The sequence below is a fragment of the Sturnira hondurensis genome, unplaced genomic scaffold (genome assembly GCF_014824575.4).
Source record: "Sturnira hondurensis isolate 20B ecotype Veracruz unplaced genomic scaffold, ASM1482457v3 Scaffold0014384, whole genome shotgun sequence".
NCBI classification, from domain to species: Eukaryota; Metazoa; Chordata; class Mammalia; order Chiroptera; family Phyllostomidae; genus Sturnira; species Sturnira hondurensis.
The window spans coordinates 19,088,003-19,111,009 of NW_028087015.1; the positions used below are offsets into that span (position 1 = coordinate 19,088,003).

General features: G+C 41.4%; 1 protein-coding gene and 1 pseudogene across 1 annotated transcript in view; both read left to right on the forward strand.

The window, feature by feature from the left end:
• Positions 1-23,007, forward strand: part of FBXL7 (F-box and leucine rich repeat protein 7) — a 344,099-nt gene that overhangs the window by 282,613 nt on the left and 38,479 nt on the right. The gene's annotated exons all lie outside the window — the stretch shown is intronic.
• On the forward strand, positions 16,470-17,026 carry LOC118998700 (60S ribosomal protein L9-like; annotated as a pseudogene).

Sequence of the window (23,007 nt, forward strand, 5' to 3'; positions counted from 1 at the left end):
CAGTAATGATTCCTTTTTAATGTAGGAAAACTTTATATAAATGTTGAGGGGTGGTAAGAAGCATGGAAAGAGATTAAGGTAATACAGGTTACAATAGGCATGTATATATTGAAACTTTTGAATTGATAAATTCAAGGGAGGCGTGCAAATGTGATTCCAGGTAAAAAGCAGTCATTTTGAAAAGAAATTATGCAATATTATTCCCCATTCGGGCTCTAAGAACTAAGCTCATGTTCCAGGCCCTCTCGTGTCCTTCCTTGCAGAGTAGTGTCTATTTGATGGTTCCTTTGGACCACGACGGCTTCTGCAGAGGAGGATACATCTCTTTGAAAGGGCCCTCCAATCAGACAGGTGAGCCCTGGGACAAGGGGACCATAGGAAGACCACTTACACAGTTGTACATACTGTGACCATTTCTACATCATCTTCAAAATGTAGGAGGTAGAAGGGCCTCTTAAAACCCAGACATTTGTTATAATTATTGTTATCATTAGGAATCATAACTGTTTACAGAACTTAACTTCTGGGCCTTTAGCAAGTTCTTTCATGCATGTTCTCAGTTAACTCTCACACCCTTTTTTCCCCAGTTGGCTAGGGATGGCAGACAGTTAATTTCGATTATCATTCTGCGTTCAGATATCGTAGTTGTGACTTAAAATCTACATGTCTTACCTGTACCTACATCCCTTACCCTTACCTCGCATTTCCCCTTCAGGGATCTCATGCACAAAATGAAAAAAAGAGATGAATCTCCCATACAATGATCTGTGCTTTTGATTTTTTGATTTGCCTGAATCACTTCTTAAAATGTAGTGGTAGGGAGTCAGCATGGGATTTTCATTTTGAACGTGTGCTGTGCGCCTGCGTATCTTTCCTCGGGTCCAGTTTGACTGAGGCCATCCCATGGCCCCCCCCCCCCCCCCCCCCCCCCCGATTTCTTCACTGTGTCTGAAACTACTCTGCCTCTTTCCAAGGGCTCACCTAGAGGGCTCTTTCTTTTTGCTTTTGAAAACACAGCCCTGAAATGCGGTCTTTCTTGATAGAGATCATTGCGGTGTAGCTATTAAATGTGTAATCAGCAAGGACACACACACCCGGCCGTCTCCTGGAGAACACGTTGCCAGCTCAGTTCACAATCGCTCCTTTTTTTGGCATTCCCTTGTCTATTTGGAGAGTCTTACCACTGCTTATAGAATTTTTCGTCCATCAAGTACTTCCTGTTTGAAAATGACGCCTTTCCTGTTTTAGCATACGAGGAAAATGGAATCCGAACGGAATGCAGGCTTGCCCAGAGTCAGAATCACTCGCAGCACGCACTTGGGTCGCTAGAGCACCTAAGCCTGGGAAGGACGCCTGCTAATTAGGAACTTCTTTCCCGGTCCTCCATGAGGGTAGAACTCATTTTATCAGCTACAGAAATCCGTTCGAACTGATGAAATAATGGGTCGTTCCAATCATTTAAAACCTGCTTTGCAGCACAATGACACCTTTTCTGTCTCGTTGTAAGGGTGAGAATTTTAGTCAACAGGGGTCTCTTAGTGTACAGTAATTATCCGGGTCAAATCTACGCGAATTGAATAAATGTTCCTTGTCATGTACCTCAGTTTATAGTTTCCATGTCTTCTTAATTCCTTCGAATAGTCAGGTAGTTGATGGAATTTGGGGANCCCCCCCCCCCCCCGATTTCTTCACTGTGTCTGAAACTACTCTGCCTCTTTCCAAGGGCTCACCTAGAGGGCTCTTTCTTTTTCCTTTTGAAAACACAGCCCTGAAATGCGGTCTTTCTTGATAGAGATCATTGCTGTGTAGCTATTAAATGTGTAATCAGCAAGGACACACACACCCGGCCGTCTCCTGGAGAACACGTTGCCTGCTCAGTTCACAATCGCTCCTTTTTTTGGCATTCCCTTGTCTATTTGGAGAGTCTTACCACTGCTTATAGAATTTTTCGTCCATCAAGTACTTCCTGTTTGAAAATGACGCCTTTCCTGTTTTAGCATACGAGGAAAATGGAATCCGAACGGAATGCAGGCTTGCCCAGAGTCAGAATCACTCGCAGCACGCACTTGGGTCGCTAGAGCACCTAAGCCTGGGAAGGACGCCTGCTAATTAGGAACTTCTTTCCCGGTCCTCCATGAGGGTAGAACTCATTTTATCAGCTACAGAAATCCGTTCGAACTGATGAAATAATGGGTCGTTCCAATCATTTAAAACCTGCTTTGCAGCACAATGACACCTTTTCTGTCTCGTTGTAAGGGTGAGAATTTTAGTCAACAGGGGTCTCTTAGTGTACAGTAATTATCCGGGTCAAATCTACGGGAGTTGAATAAATGTTCCTTGTCATGTACCTCAGTTTATAGTTTCCATGTCTTCTTAATTCCTTCGAATAGTCAGGTAGTTGATGGAATTTGGGGAGCTAAGGACAAATATGAGCTTGCATATTGTTATAGTCAAAGAAATAAATAGCAAAATAGAAAAAAATGAGCCTGCAGACTTCAGTAAATGCATAAATAATCTAAAAAAACAGCAATTTTTTTCTACCTGAAGCTACCCAGTGGTCTCCTTCTAAGGAGAATTTTTAATTCACAGATAGACATGTAACCAGTTCCCTTTTCTCTAGTGAAGAATATGTCTAAAATACAATGAACAGTTATCTAGAATACAAATAGCTAAGCACACACGATCCATCCTCTCTCCTCTGCTCACCTGGTCTGTTTCTTCCAGGTCAAAGCCAGCTAGGACTTCGAGGGTGCAGACAGGTAACCTTAGCACTGTCCGTGCAGACTTTGGAACATCTCTCTGACATTGAATTGGTCACAATGGAAACAGAAAGACTGCAATTATACAATATCAAGATTTCCATTCATGAGATCAACTATTGGATCTGTCATCTTTCATCAGTAGAAAAATGGGCAAATCAAATACTTTGTTTTAACCACCCAGAGAAGGAAGAGCTTACTCAGAGTGTGGGAAATCCAAATATCTTACTTACTCTGACAGTCCCTCCCTCTGAAGCCTGCACGTGATTGGGGGCAGGCAAATGACTTTACCATCATATTTGGCCCAAAACTACCCCAGTGAGTAAAGAGAAAGGGAATCGTTTGATAAGATTTGGAAAATAACATCTGTTTTTCTTTGTGTTTCTGGATGAATTTATCAGACATCCTGTAATTGACACTTTCTGTTGAAAACTATAAGTGAATACCTTGCATGGACATGAAGCAGTTGAGTATTATTCAGAAGCTCTACGAGGACTGTGTCGATGGAGGAGGCCATGTTTACACTCAAGGATAGAATCACCTGAAATGCTTAATTGTTCCCTCTCTGGGAAATGGCTCTCCATGCCTACATGGTGCTTCCTTGCTCCGTGAACTTGGAACTAAGTGTTGATGCTTACACACTTGGAGTTCCAGGATTCCATGACTCTAAAATTATTCTCTTATTTTTAAAATAAGTTTTATTAAGTGTATTAGCATGGCATTGTTTAATAAAATTGCATAGGTTTCAAGTGTATTATTCTATAATACATCCTCTGTATACTGTATTGTGTGTTCACCACCCAAAGTCAGGTCTCCTTCCACCACTATACATTTGATCTCCTTCATCCTCTTCTACCCTCCCCAAACACCCTTTTGCACTCTGGTAACTTATTCTTAGAAGTTCAGTGTATACAGAACTTACTAGCCAAGCACAATATGAGCAGGGAAAGATATACAACAATTAAGATATTTTTCCCCTGAGAATATGAACCAAGATATCAAGGCTGAAGAACAAATAACAAATAAACGCCATTAATAGCTCATACTCAATGAGGACTTACTGGTGTAAAGCTTTTTATATATTGGTTTGCTTCCTCCTCCTCTCTCTGAGCTAATTTCTACTATCCCATCTATTTTACAAATGAAATCCCTGAACCCACTGGCAAGAAAAGGAGACAGGATTTGAGTCTAGGTGCACTGGTTTCAGACTCTGTGTTCAGAAATGCTGTGCTCTGACACAACACAGTGAATGCAGGGGTTAAATGTGGAGCCACTGGGTGCTACAGAGAGCAGAGAAGAGACATCTGGCCTAGCGTGGGGCAGGTTGGGGAGGTGGGACTCAGGGTGTAGTCTCTATCTGTACTTCTGTCTTTTTAGGGAGGTCATGACTTGAATGGAGATTCAGAGGATGAGAAAGTGGTTGCCAGCTGAAGGAAGAGACCCAAGAACCTACCAAGGAAAGGGCACCACATGGCAAAGGTCCTGAGTTGAGACCTTTGGGAGCTGGTGGGAGGGAGTAGTGGGAGCTGGTAGGGCTGGTAGGAGGAATAGTGAGAGCTGTGGGACTCAATCCTGGTCCTAGGGAGTCAATAGAAATGTTTAAAGTGGAGTACCCGAGAGAAGACCTCCTGGAGGAACATATCACACTGTCTTCCTGCAGTCTGAGCCCTTTACATCCGTGGCATTCAGCTATATTTGTGCTCTGACTTCGGAGTAAAGCCTTTCAGAGCCCTGGATTCTTAAGTACACAGCAGGAAAGGGCAGGGCACGAAGTTAAGGGTATCAAGGGATCAGCAGGAGTGCGATCACAAGGGTTTTGTGTTTATGATCAGGAACTTGAAATGTCTCCTATAGTGATGATTTTAGGAAAATCAATGTGGCAGCTGTATGGAACTTGAATTTGTTAAGGACCCAACTCTAAATTCCACATCAACTGTAGTATTGGCTACCTTCTTGAATGATGTACAGATATATGATCCTTTCAACTCTCTTAATGAACAGTGACAAAGATGTAACAGATTGTTTTCATCAACATTTACTAAGTTCCTCTCTGCCAAGCCATTGGACCAAAATATTCAATAAGATAAACTGGACCACTTGAGAGACTCCTTACTCTGATTTCATCTTTCTGCTTTTAGAGAGAAATGGTTCTGGCACCACAATATGAAGCAGAAATAAGAGAGAGAGGTAAAAGAGCTGTGAAATCCACATAGCAAATAACCATCTGTTATCCATTTATCTGACAAATATTTATAGGGAGCCCAGGCATGCTAGGCTCATTTAGACGTGCAACACTCACAAGCGTTTGTCCTCAGAAGTATGTATACTTAAGAGTTGACTGTAATGAATAGGTCAACTTAAATATGAAAAAACCAAATGGCAAAAGCATTTTGTTGATAAACATCCTGTTACCCATCATGTTAACTCTCCCATTCAATGGGATGTGGAATCTGCGTAGGTAAACTCAGGCTTGTTGGCCATGTGACCTTCCGTGGATGTTAATTATATTAGCATGCTTTAGTGGAAAGGGAAAAAGGAAGAAGTTTGACTCTGGTATATCTGGTTCAGGTTCAAGTTCAAGAAAAAGTTCCCGTTTAAATCAGGTGTTTTTCTATAAAAGAGACTTTCAGCTGGATGATTTTTTTAATCCTTTTGAATTTGAACATGCTAAGAGTGTAATACTGTATTTTTTCTCACATGCTTAACCACCTGCTACATATTTGTGCTTTCGGCATGGAGTAGGTCATTATGGATGAAACCAGCAACAAACTGCCCCGGCTTCTTGTAAGAATTGCCCATTATGTTAACTTGCCCACATTTTTGAGTGGAGTTCTATCTGGAGTGGGCACTGTCATAGTTACTTGTTTCTCACAAAGACACTAGTTAATCTGATCATAACAGATGCAGACAAGTCTCAAAAAGCAGATCTTCTCTAAATAATACTTATCAACTTCTTGACTAATGTTTTGCTTAACTGTTTGCAGTGAAACCAGGGTACTAGTCCGCGGTTGCGATAAGCCCAGTGCATTTCCTAATATTAGAAACAAACTGAAATCCATTGTTCTCTCTTCCTTTGCAGAGGTCAGTTGACCTCATCCAAATTAGGGAAACACTTAGCTGCAAACACTTAGTTTACCCCTATAATTTTAATAGAAAATAAAAACAAAACTAATATCAAAGACCTTGGTTTATTTTTATTATTGATGAACTCTACATAGTTTAGATATAAGTCAATAAAAATTTGCAACATTTTGGTGCATTTTTATTTCAAAATATACATATTAAGGTTTTAAAATATAGAAAATATAGAGGAGTTCAAAAACAGAAAGAATTTTGCCTGTAATTTTGCATCTTAAAGATAGCCACTATTAAGGTAAAAAGAAGTTTTATCTACATATGTATATATTTATATAAGTTTATGCAAATGTGTATATAAACATTTAGAGTGAAATAACAGTCTTACTTTACACTGCATTACTGGATTATAAATGGGTTGGGACACAAAAATTATGTATATTCTTTGTCCTGAGAGGCCAGCCAACTACAAAATGCTACAAGTAGTCAGCCACTTTCCCCCACCTTGAGTTACATGCATTTTTATTCCATCTAAAATAAAAATAATCCTAGGAAAAATTATGCATTTAAGGTAAGCATTGTCAAAAATTTATTTTACAATATTAAATTTGTATTACTCACATAGCTAAATGGAAATCATTGTCAAGAAACTTTATTTCTACTTTTTTTACGATAAACAATTTACTAGGGAGTGGAGGGAAGAGACCTGACATTTATGAAACATCTACAGTATGCCTGGCTTTGGGGCAAGGAATCTAAATCTGCTATCTTACTTAATCCTTATAATAATAAGGAAAATTCAGTAGTATCCATTTGACAGTTAAGGGAACGAAGATTCAGAGATTTTCAATAGTTTGCCCACAGTCACACTGCTAAAATATGACACAGAAAGATAAAAGCACTGGTAAGTCCACCAAATAGTTTTATAACTCATAGTCTGTGCATATGTAAAGACACACATGCATTTTTATTGCTTTCATTCTTTTCTTCTATATCCTTTTTTTAAAATGATGGGGTCATAATATACATACTGCTTTACAACTTACGCTTTTGTTCACTTGGCCGTTTACTTACATGAGTATCAGACACCTTTTTAGTGAATGTAAGTTAAGATAGTGTTATTTATTATAATTAACCAATTCCTAATGAATGCATGCTTTGGGTCTTTACAAGCAATGCTTCAATACACATTCTGGTATATTTATCTTTTTGCATGTATACAAGTATTTTTGTCAGATAAATCACAAAAAATAAAAATTCCTAAGACTAAAAGCACGCACACATTAAATTCTACACAGTGTTACAACGTGACCTTGCAAAAAGGTTTCACCAGTTTTTAATTCCATGATGTCCTATACGAGTGCCCCCTTTTTCTACTGCCCCGGCCATGGTCTGTAAACCCTAACCAGAGGAGGGACAGAAGGGACCATTTATCCCTCTCGTTTACCCATCAGAGTGCTGCTGAGCCCAAGAGGTGCTAAAGGTTTGCCCGTCGTAGTAAGTGTAGTAGTAATCGGGTTCAAACCCAGCAGGGAGTATGGCATCAAATATTAATACATAAAATATAGTAATGATGACAGGCAACAAACACTTCAGAATGCCAATTACTGTTCAAAACACAAAATTATTTAACCCTCACAACAACCGTCTGAATTATGTGCGATCACTGCGCCCAGATTGCAGATAGAGAAACTGAGGCCTGAGGGGCTCGGTGACTTCTCCCTCAAACCGACCCATTCGAACTGGACAACAGGGCCCAAGAGCCTGTGCTCTTAACCTGCACACTGCATTTCTATTTTATAGGTTTTCTTCTAAAAAGTAAATTGTTTCTAGGAGTTATTCCAACCAAGTTGCCCAAGTCTATTAAAAAATCATGAGTATAAAGAATTCATATGTATTATCAAACATAGAGGAAGAGCAGCAGAATCGTGTATTCTGAGTCTAAAACAACCCAAACTGTGTATCTGTGTGTGTTTAGAAAAGTTTGTAAGTCGCTCTGGACAATCAAAGGATGGTGTGCCTTCGGTTCTGAGTGATGAACTTCATCTGGGGTTTCCTGGGAGGGAGTGCAGAGAACCCAGACCCCCCTCTCTGCGAGCCACTTGAGACACAAATGCGACAGGTAGGAAGGCTTTGGATTGAATATGAGCCTGGGATACAAATGGGACTAGAAAAATCTTCACAGCTGAAAGCTACTAAAAATGAGGTATCAGCAGGGTGTTTCCTACATTCGGTCAAAAGAACACAATCAGTCAGTTGTGGCAGAAATGCGTTCCAACTTTATACCTCCATCAGTTGAGACTCTCCACTCAAACTTGGTTACACAGCTCAATGTGTGTTTTCTATGTGTATCATCCTGTGGGTGTACAAGAATCTCACTCCTTCACAGCTCTTTCAAGGTGGGTGGCCCCCTCTCGAAAGCTTAGATAGACATTATCTGCCTGCCTTCTTTAGGGGGAACCATGCCTGCCCCTTTGTGTTAAACAAAATGAACATCCTTCTGAACTCCACCAGCATCTGCCCTCTGTGTCTCCACAGGGAGGCCCACAGCATTTCTGATTCTTTTCCTCTCCCTGAGCATCCCTGGGAAGCCCAGGGGCTCTCTCCACTGCTCTGCCAGCTCAGGGCCATTTTCCTCCAATATCTCCTGGTGCCCTGGCATGTCTACCCGTCCTGCTGCTCTGCAAACGCCAGCCGGGGAATGATCCACCGGGCTTCCTCTGCCATTTGCCACAGAACTTAGTGATGGAGGAAGCACATGCCTTGTTCCGCTCACATTCTGTTTTTCAAAACTCTCCTTCTCCTTTTTCCTCCCCTTTTGCTCTCCTCTCATCCTCTCATCAGGCTTAATATGGACTCAGGTGGAAGAAGATTTTAGTGAAGTGAATTCACATTCTCTGGTGCAAGCTGTCATTCCACAAGGGACTTGAAAGCTCTGGTAATTCTTGGTTCTCGTGGTGGGCCCTTCTTTGAAATTTCTTTGAAAGAAAATCTAAAGAATATAAATTTTCCATTTGTTATTCAGATTGATTGAAAGCTGCTCTGCTGGTTAGAGAAGTCCTGAACCAGCTTCAAAGGTTCTCCTTAGTTCCACAGGCAGCCCCTGAGCCTGCAGTGGTGCGTGGAACCCTGGAGATCTTAGGAACACAGTTTAAAAACCTTGTTCTAGAAACGAGGAGCTGTTTAAAGTGATTAGCAAAGGAGGTAGTTGGTCAAAGTGATGACTGTTTCCTTGTGGTCCAAGGCAGAGGGAGAAACCAACGCAATTGCATTGTGACCAGAAAACATATCTGAGCTTAGTTTTAATTATGCAGAAATGGATGGTTTCCGTTCTCCTCCAATAAAGTTCTGAATGTTTTTAATTACTATCAGCTATATGCAAGGATGGCTTGCAAAGTGTGGGTTTTAATATATAATGTACAATTTCTGATGTATGCCTGTATACATATATACTTATTTGATGCATATATTCTAAATGTTTCTGTTTCAAGGACCAAAGGCCGTAAATTGAGGAAATAGCGACAGACAAGTGAAACAATTGCTCCAAGCTGGCACACGGGCTCGAGAAAATGTAGTGTTCATCAATATGGCAGTTTGGATTCCTTTCCAAGTTCATGGCTTCATATTCCAGACTTATTTTATTTCTATTTTCTCATTAAAATTCTACTACACCCTGAGAGAACCATAGCAAATTTCAACCTTACAACTCTTAGAAGATGAAAAAATGAAGGAAATATATATATGTGTGTGTATTTATATATAGAAATAAATCCATATAAAACTTGTTGGAGATGAGTCAAATACTCAGTTGAAATAATCAGAACTAACACATCATCACTGATAGCAAAAATAAAGGATCCTTCTACATTAAACCATTTAGCCAGCATTTTGGTTCTTTGGGGGGATTCATTGGATGAAAGAAAGGCTTTTAGGAGAAGCCCACTGGTTTTGCGGCCTAGGCCTCTCTGTCGTAGCTCAAAGGGGTCCGAGAATCGCAGGGTTCTCTGAGGGCATGTATTAGGAAGTGCTGGTGTTCCTACAGGACAGGCCGTACCGTCACGTGTCTGTCAGTTTCATTTGCAAAGACACTTGCAGGGAATTGTCTAATGTAACATTTGTACCACTCTGTCTTTAGTAACTTCCAACAGCCGACTCAAAGGGGAGCAAGATTCCTCTGTCAAGTGTTAGCTTTTTATTTATCATTTGTTTTCTTTCCTTTTAAAAGAGCTACATCATTTTTATTTTTAGCCTGATTACCCTTTTGATCAAAACTAAAGTAGAACTATTTTTCAGATTTTACTATTTTTTTAACTTTTAAATTATCTAGGGGATTGTTTTATAGACCCATCCTATACTTACGGGTATATGGTGGGTTGCCAGAAACTTAATGTAATAAAATACTGTTTTATGGCTGTGAACTAGAATATGATTAATAGACAACATGGCCCAGTAAAATGTCCACTAACATAGCTTAATAAATATTTCCATATATAATGTTCTTTTTAATATGCTGGGATTTTAAAAAACATACCATGGATCCTTTTCCTCTTCTTCCTCATCAGTGTCATTTAAAGTTAGGTTTTGAAAGCCAGTGAGCATGGTCAGCTGCTGAGCAGAAATCACAGAAGCCAAATGCCCCAGGGTTGAGTAGAGGGTGCAGTGACTGAGAAGTGGAGGGGTGGGGTCTGTGAGGGTCCCAGTGTCTCCACCAGGACTAGAGGCACAGTGTACAGGCAACCACTGGGCCCAGGCCGTTCCAGAAGCTTTCTTAGCCTTCTTTCATTCCATCCTGCCTGTGACACATGAAAGCATACGTACCCCAATTCAGAGATCCTCCACCTGGGGTGATCTTGCCCCACGGGGCATGTTGCACAGTGCCTGGAACATTTTTTGTTGTCATAACTAAAAGTTGTTATTAGTTATCTAGTGGGTATAATCTTGGGATGCTGCCTAGATTAGTATGCTCAAAATTTCAATAGCACCAGGTATAGAAAGCCTGTCCCATAGTTTGTGAATGACTTAATAGAGTGATGATCTTCATCACTGAGACTCAGTTCTTCTCAGGTAGCAAGTGAGAAAATCAGAACATACAGATCAACATCCAATTATAGACAGTTTTGAATATTTGGAGACTGTCAAGACATTTTGTCAATATGCATATTCCATCTGCAAAGTCCTCTTGCAGTGAAATGTAATGCTCACAGGTTCCAGGGGCTGACTTGTGGATATATTGAGGGCAATTACTCTGCTTACCACAGAGGGACGTCTGGGGAAACGTCGTCAGAATTACTGAAGGTACACAGATGCTATGCCAAAGCTGAACAAGTAATCAATCACTGCTGTGATTGGTCTGTGTGATCAGTCTACATGATAAATGTTATCTATGGGACCAGCCACCATCTTCCTTAGACTGGGTAACTCAAGAAAAGCTTTCTGTGGGACGTAGACTTAAATTAAGTCTTGCAGGATATTCAGGAGAAGGGCAGAGTTCATGGGCAGGTCCTTCCAGAGACAGGAACCTGAGTGAAGTTGTTGAGTTGATAAACAGCACCCTCAATTCAAAGCTGCGTGTTAATAACTGCCTTCAGAAAAAGAAGGGAATGAGAAGTTGCAGGTCTGAGAGAAGGGACTTTAGGGTGCAGTTTGTACTGGCAGTTTATCCTGAAAGGTACAGATTTAAATTTATAAGACCTTCAACTTAAGTAAAATTAAATATGATTTATATGTGAATTAGAAAATATGTATTTCTATGCCTTAACACACTCTGAATATATTTTCTTACCATAATGTATCTTTCTGATATTTCTAACTGAACTCTCAGGTTAGATTTAGACAAAAATTGGGTCTTTCCTACAGAACAGATTAGTCACAGAGAACGTTACAAATACAGGAACCATTTCTCATTAAATTGACATCTGGACATTTCTGATCACATATAGCTCTGTGCATGAATATATGCACATGTGTGTTTACACATGTGTCAATAGATATATATTTCTAACTTATAAATGTATTACTGGTCTTCTCTGCTAGGCATATCATGTATTAGACCTTGACTTCAGTCATGTAGCTAATTCCACCCATGGTTAGGGAACATCTTGTCTCAGCACCACTCGCCAGCTTCGCTCGCCTTGTAATTGCATGTTTTGCGCTTCGCTGTGTCCACATGTGACAAAGTTTAGAATTGCCACCATTCCCTGTATAACTGAAAGAAGACCTACATTTCTCCCATTGGTGCACCATTTCTGGGAAAAGGGAGCCTTTTCTCCCATAACATCTTTGGTCATGTAGATTTTGTCTTAGAAAAAAAATCTACACAATTGTTTGTTTGGCCACTGTGGGCCTTCTGGGCTGAGGGGTCCCACTGCTGGCCTCTTTGAAGATAATAAGAATGGGTCAGAGATCTATTCTTCTGGGAAAACTAGAGAATTACATGTTGTGGTGTCAGGAAGGGAGCAGTCAATTTATGTGGGCATTTTCCCTGAAGCTTGTATTTAGAGGATTGTTTTCTCTGACCCTTGAGGCACTTTTAATTTTCTCAACATGGAAAGATCGGTATTTCATCTCAGCAACAATTATGGTGAAAACAGCTCTAAGTAAAAGTGGATTGAACGTAATTGTCCTCCCCAAATAGTGCTATTGTGTATTGTTTTACAAAGAGCTATTTTAAAGAGAGAATGTATTGGGGGTGCATAGTGGGGAGAGAGAAAGGAGAGAGAGAAACCCAGAAACCAAGAACAGGGTAAGCAAAATGCTGAGTGAGAATGTGAGGGTTAGGAGAGAAGATATTTTGAGATTTCAAGGCCTGTCATCAATCTTTAGCTTTCTCCATAGATTTGTGAAGTGCTGATGGAGAGTTCAGCTTTATGCAGTATAGGAGTTACAGCTGCAGAATCATCTTTGCTTCTGCATCTCTCTAATAAATCTAGTAGCAATTCCAATGTTTCTCCCTTGGGTTCTATGAGAGGCTGAATTGCTGAGAATGCCCTTGTTGTATATCCAGGTCAGCTCCCATTTCCTTTCTAGGTGGTCTCTCCCGCTGTGGGACCAGGATCTCCCGCAGGCCTCCAGGGGAGAGCTGTGGTTCCCATTGGCCCTCCTTGGATCCTTTTTCTGGGGGCGTGCTCATCCCCACTCTTGGGAGTGGGATGGAGCTATCAATCAGGGGCTTCCACCTCTTCCACAGAAGCTGGACAAATGGTGCCTGCTGGCCCACAAGAGGCCTTCTGTGTGGGGACTGGAATGGATGCTTGGAGCCAGAGATGGTTTCCTTTCTGCGGAGATTTGGAATTGTTGGTATCTCATGAGTTTAAAATGTTAATCCTTCCCATCACATAAAGAGAATCCTTCAGGGGTTGAAAACAACAGCCAGGTCCTAGGAGAAAAGTCAGTTCTCTGAGATCATTCATAGAACACCTGAATGGCCAGCATAAAGTAAGCCTCCACCAGAACGTTGTGGTTACATCAGCCAGGAGATTCCATCTTACCTGAAGGCTAGTTTAAGGTGGTTTTCTATTTCTCACAGTGGAAATATTTTCTTTAATATGTTAAGTCTGATTGTGATAAGAAATAAAAAACTACTGGTTCTGCCAAATCCACTGATTTGGTCCAACTGAAACGTAACCCATGTTCTTTGGCTACGTTTCTGCATTCTGGCTTCTCTCATCAGGTTTCTCTACTTGCTCTGTGATATTTATGATACACTATTTCTGCCAAGGTTTGTTCCTCCCTCACCCCCCAGAAGACCTGAGGGCTAATCCTATAATTTTGTCCATTGTAATCACTTCTGAGTCCTCAACACCCAGCCCTAAGTCTAGTGCATAACACAGCAGTGGCTCCTGCTCCCATTCCAGCCTTGGAAGATCAGTGACAGGGCTTCCAGAAACAGGAAGAGCAGCAGAGAAACAGTGGTGGGCAGTAAGGGGAATTTTGTCAGCAGAGCGAGACCACATCCACCACTCTCCAAGGTTCCCATGGAAATATTTTTAAAACCAAGTCCGAGCGGATCAGACTAGCCTGGCACTCATCAAATTTCTGCCTTGATTTATGTGACCAGAACTCTGTACTCTCTGGTAAAAGAAAAGATATCAACACTCCGTCTTCTTAAATAAAAATGGGCCCTAAAAATAAAGTGATGGCTGGAAAGCACATGCTCCAAGTGGAAAAGATTAATACTGGAAATCCTTAATTATTAGGGATTTTCTCAGCCCTTTCATGGCTTTCCACCCTTGGGTTTTTACTACTTATTGGCACCGGAAGGAGAGAGCAGATACAATGAGATGTAATTCAGAGTGGATGGTCTGCCCCTTGGCAGCGCCTTCGGGAAACTTTAGTAGAGCAGGTCATTGTGTAAACTTTCTGCCATATATAACACGTGGGAATAGAGCCCCTCTAGATATATGTCTGTGCGGTGTGCGCACACAACCATACAGAAGTTTAACCTCTTAACACACACTGACATACACATACAAGAAAATGCCGGAGTCCCCCGGCGGCTTTCTTAGGTGGGAATGAGCGGCCATGCCAGCCTCACCTTGGACATGACATAGAGAAGAGAGTGAGGGGAGAGGTTCCTTCGTGTCAGGCGAGTAAGCACATGGGTCCATGGGACCGAGGTTCCTTTCTGCTGCAGGTCAGCACTCCCCAGCTGCAGTTCCTACTCAAGGTCGCTCACGTTCCTGTTGCGCATCCCCATCCCGTTCAGCTGCTTCGGAGGCACGTTCTGGTTCAGTGTGGCAGGGTGGCCCGTTTCAGCATTCTCCTTCGTTGAACAAGCTCATCTGAAAGTAAATCAAACTCAGCTTCCCAAAGGGTCCAATAGTATCACTAACACTAGGCTATCCCAATATGATGGGCAACGCTTAGTCAGAAGTCCTCACTGGTAACCTGGCCGCATTGGACGTCTTTGCTAAGAGATGAGAACAGGAAAATGAAGCAAGCAGAGTGGCCAAAGGAAATTTCTTGAGATTTTAAGCTGAAAATGAAAAAAATGGGAAATAACACCTAAAATAAAATGTTTGGTCGTCTCGTAATAATCATAATTATGCTGGAACCTCCAACCTATTGTACAAAACAAAGTCCTACAACCGTAAAGAACTGAATTCTGTCAACAACCTAAACAAGCAAAGAAACAGATTCCCCCTAGAACCTCCAGAAAGGAATGCAGCCCCGCCAACACCTTGATCTTCTCTTTGTGAGAAACCGTGTTGAACTTCTGGCCTACAGGACTGTCGGATAATAAATTTGCATTATTTAAGCCCCTAAATCTGTGGCAATTTGTTATAGCAGCAATAGGAAGCTAATACACATTCTCTGGCATAGACATGGGCTCAACTGCCCTGTGTTTCATGCCCACCCCCAATTCTTATGGTAGTGTATTTCTGGGGTATTAAGCTTGACAGCCCTCATCTGAAAATGGATATAGTCTCATGTCTATCTCTTAGGCTTCTGTGTGCGTAGCCTGAGAAAAATACAAGCACTCAACATAGGGCCAACCCATGAGAATCTTTCCTTCTACCCCAATGCACAGCTGTGCCCCTCTGTCTGGAAGGATCTCCCTGCAGGTGTCTGCATGACTCACTCTCCCACCTCCCTCAAGTCTCTATTTAATGGCACCTTCTCAGTCAGGCCTCCCTTGGTAATACTTTTTACAATTTCAGTTATTTCCTTCACTCCCATTCCCATCACTTTCTAGAGCTCTTTTATGCTTTATTTTTCCCCCAAAATAGTTATCACTAGTGACTGTGTGTTTTAGTTATCTATTGCTGTGTGACAAATTACCCCAAGGCCTACTAACTTAACACAGTACACATTGGGTTGACCTTAAGTGTTTGCACCACAATAAAAAAAAATATCGTGGCTAGGAGAAGGGAGAGATATGTTAATTAGGTTAATAGTGGCAATTATTTCACAATGTATTGGTATATTAAAACATCGTGTTGACCACCTTAAAAATATATACTTTTTATTTGTCAAGTAAAGATAAAAATACATATTTTTTCTTTCACTGTTTTTGGGGTCAGGGTCCTGGCACAGGTCAGCTGGGTTTTTAAGCTTCAGAATCCCTCGCAAGACTGCAGTCAAAGCGCCAGCTGGAACTTTGGTCATCTGAAAGCTCAGCTGGAGACATGGCCACTGCCCACCTTGCTCACGTGGTTGCTGACTGTAGTCCATTCATCATGCATGGGTTGTTGGCATGAGGGCTCAGTTCCTCAGTGGCTGTGGGCTAAAGGCTGACCTCAGTTTCTTGCCATATGGGCTTCTCATCGGAGTGAACAGGCCTAGAAGAAAAGACAGAGTGACAAGACAGAAGTCACATGCTTTTATAACTGAATCTCAGAAGCTACATCCCATCACTTTCCCGAAATTCTGTTTCCCAGAAGGCAGTCAACCAGGCCTGGCCCATACCTGAGGGGAGGCGATTACAGGAGGAATGAATACAGGAAGCAGAGGTGCTCAGGGGCTGTGTCTTTGGCTCACATTAGAATCACCTGGGAAGCTTTTTGAACGTATTGACATTTTCTGGTTTCTAGTGGGGATCCTAGGTTCTGCTTTTACTTCTCGGGGCTGGTGTAGCCCAGGTTCAGGTCAGGCAGGAGGCATCAAGAATACCTAGGACAGGCATCTACTGTGAGGATGAAAACCGTTCTAAACCATCACACTGTTGACATTCCAGAAAATGTCGACAGCTATAGTGAAGGGCCCCAGAGGCACCCTGTGGATAGACTTTAAATACATCAACGTAGAGCTCAGCTTCTTTGGAAAGAAAAATAAGAGGCTCCAGGTTGACAAATGGTGGGGAAATAGAAAGGCACTGGCCACCTATTTTGCACAATGTACAGTCACAGAAAGTGATCGAGGGTGTCACACTGGGCTTCCATTACAAGGTGAGGTCCATGGACACTCAGTTCCCCATCAACACGATTTTTCAGGAGAACAGTTCACTTGTCGAAATTAGAAATTTCTTGGGCAAAAAATGTAACTGTATGGTTGAGATGAGGTCAGATGTTGTTTGTTCAGTATCTCAAGCCCACAAAGATGAGTATATTCTTGAAGGAAATGACATTGAACTTGTATCAAATTCAGCTGCTTTGATTTAGCAAGACACAACAGTGGAAGACAAGGATATGAGAAAATTTTTGGATAATATCAGTGCTTCTGCAAAAGGACCAGTTCAGCATACTGATGAATAAGCTCTAAGTTGCCTAGCTTGGGGAAAAGAAGATCAGTCAGCTACAGGAAGTTTGAAAAGGAAGGAGGTGGAAGATAAGACCACCACTGGTTTCAACAGCTGTATTAAAAGGGAGGTAGGTTTTACCTCCTCCAAAATTTAATGGGTCAGAACAGCTCAGCCTGGCCACCCTCACACCTTGGTTGGCTGCATGCATGGTACTTTGGTCAGGACAGATGAACATGTGGTCCAATAGGAAGACAACCAGGAGGAATGGGATTCCTACAGGAAATGAGTAGGTCTAAGCACTATAGAGTTCCTCGAGGACTTGAAGATGTGGAAGCCAGAGTGCTATCTGAGAATGAATTATAAACAATTTGCAGATCAGTACCAGGCTCTGCAGGTTAGGGATTAAGTTCTGAACCGCAGCTGTCTCAGGAAGCTGCTCAATCTTCCATCTTCAGGTGGAGTGTCTGGAAATATGGAGATTTGGGAGAGAAGGCTCCATCAGTGGGCTCCTTCTCTGGTTAAATGCTCAAATAGACATTATCTAAAGAACATCACCTTAAGTTTATCATGTGGTTCCATATGTACATGTAGAGGGATTTTATTTACAGAAATAATGGCATCTACATAAACAGCTCCCATTGTAGTTATTGTGTGATGTCTTCAGTTCCTCATACTCCATCCGTAAGAAAGCCATCTCCGTGGAACTTACTCAAAAAGATGTGGCTGATCTCAAGGGTGGAGTATTCTATGTTGTCTGCAAGAACAACTAAAGGATTCACATGGCCCTTTCATGCTCACATTGTCCTCGTGGTCAGGCACTTTGGGGAGCTGGTGGGCTGTGGTCTGCATCTGGGGAATCAAGCTACAATTGCTTGAGGCTGAAACCCTTTTTAGGACCAGGACTGAAAGTCTTCCAAGAGATCATGCAAGAACGTATGTGAAGAGACACAGAGCAGGATGAACCTTTAGAGATGAACAGGAACGAGAGATTGATATTCTTTCAGAGACTTAACTAGTTACAGTGGTAATGCTTCTCTTTTGCAGATACATTAAAAAACAGCAATTTCTCCAGCAGCCTTGTGATTAGATCAACAGGAGTTAGGAAGAGGTCCAAATCTTTTTAAAACCAGCACTGCAGATGAGCTCAACAATGCAGAAATCATAGCAGACTAGACATTAATGTTAATTAATTTTCTGTTTGGCTTGTTAATTTCCTCTATCACAGAATCTATCTTTTGGTACCCACCAAGAGTTGGCTCTAAAATAATATTTTGAAAGTTATTTTATTTTTCAGCATTACTTACCTTGCCAACTACACAGACCTATATGACAAGAAATTAGAATGACAAAGATAGGTTATTCATCTTTTGCTATTGCATCTCTTTAATCTCTATGGAATTTAAAAATGATTAACTGAACCCTTCACATAAATTAACAAGCAACATGAAGGAAATTAATATCTCTGTTACTATTCACACTATTCTAATTTTTCTATGAATATTTTAAAGTCAACAGGAACTCTGCAAAGAAACTAAGCAAAATTGTTCATTCAAATCTTTAAATCTTTCTCTTTTCAATGTGGGCCTGTGAACCACAGGATCGAGGTCCAATTCCCAGTCAGGGCACATGCCAGGGTTGCAGGCCAGTTCCCAGCAGGGGACACACAAGAGGCAACCATACAGTGATATTTCTCTCCCTCTCTCCTTCCCTTCCCCTCTAAAGATACATAAATAAAATCTTTAAAAAAATAAATAAAAATAAATCTTTCTCTTTTCATAATCAGAATATAATCATGGAATAAGTAGGGAACTTCTGGATACTTGGCGCAATGTCTACCTGTCATTAAAGAGGAGCCACTGTGAATGAGAACAGTTGCTGGTGTCAGATGAACCCAGTGGTCACTGTAAGCTGGAAGTTCAGGGCCACTGTGTGATCTGAGACAAGACAATTGACCTTTCAGAATTTGGGGGAAAAGGTAGTTGAAATATGCAGTTATCTATAAGAAGTTTAATTTTCCCTGGGGAAGCAAATCTGCAGAGAGGGTAAATATTGTAAATCTCTGCTGTCTGACATAAAGGTTGACCAAATGAAATTATGTTTAGGCTGTCTTCTCAGTCTTTCATCCATCAGTTCATTAAATATGTATCTCCTGTGGACAGGGTTTTGCGCCTCCCATTAATCAATTAACTTGTTTCTGGCTTACTGAAAGTGTTACCTGTGTTTGATTTTGTAATTATTTATTTTAAAGAATTGTGTATGTTAAGGAAATTGAAATAGAAGCTCGCATTTATCAAAAATAAGTGGGATTTGAACTACAAATATACCTGACTTTAAAGCATAAAGGTTCAAACAATGATGCAGAATAATATTTGGCTAGGATGGGGGGAAAAGTCGGGGTGGGGCAAATGCAGACAAGTGTAATTGAACAGCAGTAAAATAATTTTAAAATTAAAAAACGAATTAAAGAAGTTTGTTATTTTGAGGTTCACGTGCAGAAACTGGTGAGGGTTCTGTTTCAGGGATTATCCATTGAAAACTCTCTATAGTATCAGACTCTCTAGGAAGTGGGACTAAACATGGTTCATTTTTCAAGGTACTTATGTTATTTCAATATGCAGCCACGGTCAAGAACTGTTGCCCTGAACTCCCTCATTCACAAAAGAACTTGGCTGTCAGCTAGCTACCTACTCGGACAAAGATTGAGTGGAAACATGGATCCCTGCTTTTTCCCAATAATAGGTGTTTCCTCTCTCAATAATTATTGCATTTTGATATGAAGTCTATACCACCATGCAAATCATATCTTCATAATCTCAGACAGTTCATTTTTCAATCCTTGACCTTCTGGAAGATTACATAAGAGGAAATACTCTGATACAGGTGGTACTAGCTAATCAAATGGGAAGTTCAGTGCCCACAGTGGCCAGAGGAAAACTCTGGTAAGGACAGCAACGAGCTTCCCAGGGTTAAGAAGGGAAAAGGAACCCTCAAACCTCATCTTCTCCTTTTATAAATCTGAAACTTCCCTAAAAGGAGTCTAGATAGACAGCATTTGCAAGCCCTGTGCAGCTCTCGGGAGGGCCCACAGCCTGAGGTGAGCTCTCACCGCACTGTGCCTCCTCGGGGGTTAAGAAGATCTTGATGGACTGAGCAGAAAATGACCTCTGTCATGTTTTAGAGTCACTTGAACTGTCTCCCACATGGGAAGTCAGCTTTGCAGGGCTACATTTTTTGCTTAAGACCACAAAAGGGTGAATTCCCAGTATAAATTCTGGGACACCCCGGGAAGACCAGTTTATTTCAGAATTGTGACAGGTGGCCTACCTCCTGGCCCATGTCACATCAACTTGTCAGTACAAAATGTTCATTGATTTTCGGTGTGGCTCTGGAGCTAAACTGAAGGGTGTCTTTACATGTATGACTATGGTACAGGGAACAAGATGAAATGGAAATCAGTAGGGCTAGGGTTAATAGTGAGATAATACCAAAATGTGTCTGTAAACAGCCATAAGGTGGCCAGAGTCAACGAGACGCCAAGTGTCAGGACAGCCCATCTTCTTCACTGTGTCATTCAAGTCCTTGTGAACTACTCATGGTGCTTGGTTTTGAGCAGTACGAATCTATCAAGTAATTAAGCAGAAAGAACTCACTAAGAGAACATTAAGTAGATCACAAACTCTCCAGGAGAATCTCAGAGCAAGTCCCAGGAGCTCCCCACCAAGGGCAGTGGACCTCAGTCGAGCAGGATCCTGGCCTACACCTCCCAGGCTGCTTGTGGCATCACTGCTACCATTGCTTCTGGAGGCTCAGGGCACTGCTGTTGTCTGCACCACTTCCCAGAACCGACTCTGTGCTTCCTCCACTTCCTCTCCTACCTAGCTTCCCATCCAAGTCTGGGCATCTCTGTGTTAGAGGGGACTGCCCGCTCAAGAGGAAGAGAATTCCCTAACGGAGAAACAGGTGCAGTCCCAATGACAACCAGCTGTCTTCTGCAGCGGTGTGGCTCCCAGTGGGGTCAGCGGACAGATGTTCATCTGTGCACTGTGTGACCAGATGGCAAAGACACAGGGACAGAAATCCAGAGGAAGCTCTCCGGAACATTGGACTCTGAAATTTAGGCGTAGGTCTTAATATATCTTTGTCCCACGTGCATGTTAGTTTTCTAGTAATTCATTTTTATTAATTTTGCAGAAGTATTGGTCTGTGATGGATTGGAAGGAAAAAATGCTCTTTGACATAGAATTTGAAAGCACTATTTCTTACCATAGAAATAGATTGGTTTGTAATTTGCACTTAGTAAAATAAATTTCAAATCATGTAAGCCAGGGAAAGTTTTATATTTTTCCGTTAATAGTAAAAATAATATACTGAGTACTTATTCTATGCTATCTCTATTGCATGCCCATTGACATCTTACTATCCTATGAGGCTGGTACTATTTCTATTCCAATTTTTAAGATGAGAAAATAAGCAGAGAGGTAAGTAACTTTCCAAGCACTCTGTTTTCAGAACGTTTACTTTTACCACCAAGCCACACTACCTTTTTTCCATGGAAGCCCCTAACTAAGGGCTGCCAGGTGGTAACTTAATAGCATTATTCACTGTCAAAAGTTGTTCTTTTGGGAGCCAGATCCACTGTTTTTCTGAGTAAGCTAAAAAAACATTTTAAAAACATAGTGGTTTGCAAAAAAAGATGATTTTATTGTTTTTGCTCAATTTGTTAATGTTGTTTCCAAATGCAAGCAAGTTCATTTTGTCAGTCCTTTACCTTTTTTGCGGAGATCATGTGATTCTCTGTCAAATTATATAGAATTCTTCACTGAGACTTAAATTCCAGGCATGTCTCTGTTCTGCCTCCTGTAGAAAGTGGAGCTATTGAGCATTAGGTGCCACAAGGCAGGCAAGAAGTGTTCACTGCAGGCCACCTGTGCTGCTGGTCTCCGTGACCCGGGAAAGATGAGTGCATCCGTGCCCAAAGGGTCAGGGCCAGGAGTGGCATGAAGCACTTTTGCGGGCCCCAGACTGGTGTCTTGTCCGAATGCAGAGCTTTCCCAGGGCATCTGACTTGTCAAAGGTGTGGCCACACCAGGCAGGAAGTGCCTGCTCTTATGACCGGGAAGCAAACCAGCTTCCCATTCTTCATAAACAGCCAAGATTTCTAGAACACCCACATTTCAGACTTTGTAGAAGTCTCCATACAGAACCAGGAAAACATGAATGCTCTGAGGAAGGTGATATTAGCAATGAATCCTGTGAAGTCAAATGGCATTGAATGCCATCCATCAGTCTCTGCTCTATCCACTCCCCATTAGAAGAAAACCTTACTCAGTGGTCACAGAACTGTTTTTTTCTCCTTGATCAAAGCCCTGAGGTGAAGCTGTTGGGTTTGTAGAGCAGAAATGAGATGCGTGTGGAAACTTCTTCAGTGTAATTAAAACCATCCTTCTCACATTTATCATTCACGTGTTAGCTTGTACTTATCTACATTGCCAGTGTTGGCATAGTGACTGTCTTGGTCGATGCTGATGGAGCGCACTGTGACGGGGCAGGAAAGTCAGAAGAATGCGCATTCCCAAGTATTTATTCCCAACAGGACAGTTTTAAGGTTTAATCTGTTTTTATTTAGTTTTTTGTGTTTCCCAGAAAAGAAAATACTACCAGTGCGTTCTACTCTTATTTAACATAGATCATGAGATACTCGATGGTTTTTAAACCATAAATAGAAAAGCTGTTATTCACCAAACCAGGTTTCCCACAGGTTGGTTTCTCATCACAAGTTATATGCATAAAATTTGGGGTGTTGCAAGAAATGGGTTTTATATAACCCTAAACTGGGCATTGAGAACTCCCTCACCACTTTATAGGTGGGGAGACAGGCATCCTGTTGTTGGAATGATTTTGGCAACAATCCAAGATATGGTCTTGGGTATATTTCCTTAAGTCCTAGATCAGTGCTAGCCAAATTGCCACTTCTGTTGGTTATTTGTTGAACAT